Raw genomic sequence first — 5,755 nt, 5'->3', positions numbered from 1 at the left:
CTTTGGAGCTAAAATAAGAAATGTGGTCTAATGAAGCAATAGGAGCCACGAAAGGTTTTTAAGTAAGCAAATAACACAAGTATATTTAATTATTAGAAAGAAAGTTAGTGTTAGTCAACACCTACCAGCTTGGTCAGGGGATTCTGTGACAGGAAGTGGTTCTAAGAACTTAGGCAAAGGATGATAAAGTTCAGAATTAGGCACAAAGAAAGGATGGAGAAGAGGACTGGATTCAAGTTATTTCTACTATAGATCCCACAATTGAAGGAGTGTTCAGACTTAATGTGTTTTTAGAAGGAAATACAGAATACAGAATAATGATATGTGAACTTCATACTAAGATTAAAATCTTTCAATTGAATTTTAGCTTTTTCCAAAGGAGCATATATTGAATGGTTTCAACTTTTGGTCTGCCAATTTCATTTTACATGATAAGAGTGTTCAATAAAGAAGAATCTTTTCTTTCCTCAGAGTGTGTTAATGTCCACCTTAACACCTCCCTAAATATCTCCAACATGAAACAATTGCCATAGACATATCCAGATCTTCTAGGGCCATGAGTGCCTTTAATATAAGACAAAATTAGTCCAATGAAGAAGTGTGTTCCCATGGTGCTCACCAAAGTCAAGACTTAGAGAACAAGTTACTGTTATCTCTTTCCTGGGTTTCATGTGTTCAAGTATATGATAATAAAAAGGAAAAACAAGCTCCCTGGTAAACCACATTTATAGCCTCCTGGACTGCAAAGTTCATAGCAAGGGTCTTTATCTTTTGAAGTCAGTGTATTTCTTGAGACCCAGAGGTGTGCAAGGCACAGTTCTGTGGAAGACAGGAAGGAGGTGAAGAGAACATGGGAGGTGTTCTGAGCTGGGAGCTCATGGCTCTGTGGGGTACATGGATCTTCAGGCCTGTAGGCAGGCTACGGAAGGCCTTCCAACTCCCCAAAGTCATGGTAACAATGATGACAGACATATGGATTTTTTCTGGGAAAAGTGTTCATTGCTCTCATTAGATTCTTTAGCTTTAAAGAGCAGACATTTGAAGATATGACTAAACACAAACAATGATCAATATATGATAAGGACGAAAAGCATGGTTTAAATAATAAGGTTTTGCTACTTCAGAAGATAGAATTAATTAGTCTCAATGGACTTGGAAGCGATCTATTTAGTTATGCACATTTATAAAGTTTGTTTAAATAGCCATACAATGTTGGTTGGGCACATTTGTCTCTCTGAGCCTCGGGTTTTTTTCCATTGCCACGTCCTAGGTTTGTGGTGATAATTTATATAGAACAGTTTGCACAATGCTTGGGAAATGTTTTAATTACATATTTATGACAAATGCAGATATGACATTTGTTATGCATGTGTATGCATAGTGGCTATAAATATAAAACTTAAGCTTAGTGAATTGTTGAGGATCAGTTGTATTTCATTTATGATCATCTCTTGGAAGCTGAAGAAAGAAGATCAAGTAGCAAGAATGTTTATGTTTTGCAAGTACTATTTTTAAGAAGGCAAATGTTAGGTTCTGGTGTTAATCACCTATTGCCATGCCATGAATGAAGAATTTGAGTTAATGCAATCCCAAGTGGCAACCTTTAGAGTGAATGAGTCAAAGTGACATGACATGATAAATTAATTTTGGGGAGAATGTACAACCAGTAAGGATCAGGCCCTACCTCTGATGATGAAGATTGTAAGAACATTTTGTACAAAAACTGAACACTGGTCAAACCAGGGGTGCTACTTTTCATATCTTGTTTCTTGAGTGATCCTGGGAGACTTAACTTGATTCTTCAACTTCTCCTGACACAAGTAATTGAAATGTGGGGCAAGGGGAGTCCTACACCAGCATGTCATAATCAGAGGGTCACTACATGGCCTCCTTCACCAACACACCAATCCAAGGAAGGAGCCCAGGCTGCACAGGGGGTCTTACTTGAGGACACAGGCAATTTCTTGGTTCACTGCCCTCCACTGATTGGATCTCTGGCTCAAGAGTTCAAGTTTTGAAGACTTAATTTAATTGGAGGACCATGACAGGTATCCTTTCTTTCTCCCAGTCTACCTCATCCCTCTATTATTTCCGTGGCTAGCTCACAGGCTTCTGAGAAAACTTCATATCTCTTTTATTTGATTCCTTTGTGTTGATGTATGTATATCCTCTCAGGGAGACTTTCCCTCTGACAGAAAAATATTTTGGTAAACCAAAACAAAATAACTCACCCACAAGACAAAGTGATTACTAGTTGGAGATCTGGTTGGAAGATATTAGCCAGCTGTGAAGCATAAACACACTCTTCTCTATGCCTTTTCATAATAGTATGCATAAAGTCATATGTAAGTCGCATGGTATGTAGTTAGAGCAGAAAGGAGAGAAAGTGTGGCAGAAAGGAAGGAGCAGGGAGCTGTGTTGCTGAGCATGCTGGGGTTGAGAGCCAGGCCACGGGTTACTCGTTGTATCACAGTGGACCATTTACTCCTTCGAAATGCCCTGTCTGTAAATGCAAATAATAACGCCCAACAGAATAATGTTAAAGATTAAAGGTAAAGTGGGTAAAGTGCTTGGCACCCGTGAAACCTGAGTGAAGTAGAGCTATTTCAGTGTTTTGTCAATGTTCAATTCCTACTCTGCCTTAAAGAAACTCCATATCAAGTACTTTGTTTTTATGTATGCAGTATATTTTTGTTAATCATTTGCTCTGTGCCAAGTGGTAGGTGCTAGGAAACAAGGGAGTAAACCAGAATCCCCACATTCAAAGACATAATGGTCTGTCTTTAGACGCTTGTGTCCATGTTCAAAGGGTGGAGTGTAATGATACCTCTTCTTGTTGGAAATTTTACCTAAACAAAATGAAAGCTATGAGTTGCTATTTTCACTGTATGACACAAAAATGTGCAGATAGCTCCTATTTGGGAAAGGAGGATGTGGGAATTCTAAGGAGCTGAATATTGAACCCTGAAATATACCAGGGGCACAAAAATGCTGAACTGTGGTTCATTTCTTCATGATATGCTTCTTCACTGTCCCAAAAATAATTTAATATTTGTCACACTGGTTTCTATCTGAAGTCAATCTGACTTGAGTTTTAGATCCAAGATCTTCCTTTTCATTCATTTCTTATCAAAATACCAAGTTCCCCAAATAGATCTATGAGTTTTTAAAAATATGTAATCAGCCTTTTTTTGCAACAAGTTTTCCACCAGAACACTGGTATCATGAGGACCACCACTAAACCTAAACCAAAATGGGAAAGGAAAAGACTCATATCAACATCATCATCATGACACGTAGATTCAGGCAAATCTGCTACCACCGGTCATCTGTTCTACAAATGTCGTGGGATCGACAAAAGAACTATTGAAAACATGTGAGAAGGAGGCTCCTGAGATAAGAAAGGGACCTTTCAAGTATATCTGGGTAGTGGACAAACTAAAAGCAGAACATGAACATGATATCATTATTGATATCTCCTTGTGGAAATTCAAGACCAGTAAGTATTATGTGACTATCATTGACACCCCAAGTCACAGAGACTCTCAAAACCATTATGACTGACACATCTCACGCTGACTGCTCTGTCCTGATTGTCACTGCTGTTTTTGGTGAATTTGAAAGAGTTATCTCCAAAAGTGGGTGGACTCATAAGCAAACCCTTCTGGCTTACCCACTGGATGTGAAACAACTAATCTTTGGTGTTCACAAAATGGGGTCCACTGAGCCACCCTACAGCCAGATGATATGAGGAAATAATTAACGAAGTCGGCACCTACATTAAGAGAGTTGGCCACAGTCCCAAAACAGCAGTATATGTGCCATTTTTGGTTGGAACGGTGACAGCATACATGCTGGAGCCAAGTGCTAACCTGTCTTGGTTCAAGGCATGGCAACGCCTGCAGAACAGCACTGCTTGAGACTCTGGATTGCATTGTCACCAACTCATCGAACTGACAAGCCCTTGGGTCTGGACCCCCAGGAGGTCTACAAAATTGGTGATATTGGTGCTGTCCCTGTGGCCTGAGTGGGGACTGGTTTTGTTGTTGCTGCTATTGTTGTTGTTTTTTAAGATTTACTTATTTATTTTAGAAGCAGAGAGGGACAGAGGGAAAGGGAGAGAGAATCCTAAGTGGATTCCATGCTGAGTGTGGAGCCCAATGTTGGGCTCAATCTCACGACCCCAAGGGTCTCAGACACTCAACTGACTGTGCCCCTCAGGCATCCCAGGAACTGGTGTTCTTAAACCTGGCATAGGGGTCACCTTCACTTCAGTCAATGATATAGCTGAAGTCAAGTCTGCTGAAATGCACCACGAAGCATCGAGTGAGGCTATTCCTGGGGCTACTGTGGGTTTCAATGTCAAGAACATATGTGTCGAAGACGTTTGTAGTGGCACTGTGGCTGGTGACAATAAAAGTGACCCACCAACAGAAGCAGGTGGTTTCACAGCTCAGATGATTATCCTGAACCATCCAGCCAAATCAGTGTTGGATATGCACCTGTGTTGGATTGTCACACAGCTCACTTTGCTTGCACATCTGCTGAACTGAAGGGGAAGATGGACCACAGTTCTGGGAAAAAGCTGGAAGATGGCCCCAAGTTTCTGAAATCTGGTGATGCTGCCATCATTGATACGGTTCCTGACAAGCCTATGTAGGTTAGGAGCTTCCCTGATTATTCTCCTCAGGGCCATTTTGCTGTTTGTGACAGGAGACAGACGGTTTCTGTGGGTGTCATCGGAGCAGTGGACGAGAGGGCAGTTGGAGCTGGCAAGATCACCAAGTCTGCCCAGAGAGCTCAGAAAGCTCAGTGAACATTATCCCCAACACCTGCCACCCCAGTCTTAATCGGTGGAAGAATGGTCTCAAAGCATTTTGTGTCAATTCACCATTTAAGTTTAATAGTAAGAGACTGGTTAATGATAGCAGTGCATCGTTAAACATTCAGAAGGAAAGGAGAATGTTTTGTGGACCATTTGGTGTGTGTATGTGTGTGTGTGTGTGTGTGTGAGTTTAAAATTACTAATTTTTAAAATCAATACTTTTCAATGAAAGCAACTTGACCAAAGATCTGTCACAATTTTGAGGTCCATTAAAACAAAAGTTTAATGAGAAAAAAACGTTTAAATAAATAAAAGATAGAATCAAATTTTACTCTGCATCACTGTTCAGCTGTTTTTTTTCCCCCAATGTCCAAGAAACTTCTTAACACCTACTTTACAAAATAAGCAAGAAATTGTCTATTTTGGGGATGGAAAAAAAGGGGGTGGAAAGTGAGACGTCTGGCCCAACCTCCTGTTATTTAGGCATGGAAATGATTTGTTTAGTGATCCTGCCACAATCGTAAAACAGCTTTTGCATTGTCTTGATTTCTCCATGTGTTTTGAAAGAGAATAGTGCACTTAAACTCTTGTTTTAATTCTTGAGAATTAAGTGTATATTTGGGGAGGGCAAAAAGGGGCATTATTGAAAGAAAAATGTTTCTAATATAACTTGGGAGACAACACAGAAAAAGAAAATGAGTCAATGATTTTATTTTTGATTGAAAGGGATTTTATTTTACTTTTTTTATGAAGATTTTTACTTTATCTGACAGAGCCAGAGAGCACAAGTTGGGGGAATAGGAGAGGGAGAGGGAGAAGCAGTCTCTGCTTGGATCAGGGAGACCTTTGCAGGCTTCAGTCCCATGGTCCTGGGATCATGGTCTGAGCTGAAGGCAACCACTTCTCCCACTGAGCCACCCAGGTGCCCCA

General features: G+C 40.3%; 1 pseudogene; it reads left to right on the top strand.

The window, feature by feature from the left end:
- Window positions 1-3,253: 3,253 nt before the first annotated feature.
- On the top strand, window positions 3,254-4,816 carry LOC129508209 (elongation factor 1-alpha 1-like; annotated as a pseudogene).
- Window positions 4,817-5,755: the final 939 nt, after the last annotated feature.

This window comes from Nyctereutes procyonoides, unplaced genomic scaffold (genome assembly GCF_905146905.1).
Source record: "Nyctereutes procyonoides isolate TBG_1078 unplaced genomic scaffold, NYPRO_anot_genome, whole genome shotgun sequence".
Lineage (NCBI taxonomy): Eukaryota > Metazoa > Chordata > Mammalia > Carnivora > Canidae > Nyctereutes > Nyctereutes procyonoides.
The sequence above is the reverse complement of the archived record's forward strand: the minus strand, read 5'-3'. Positions and strand labels throughout refer to the sequence as shown.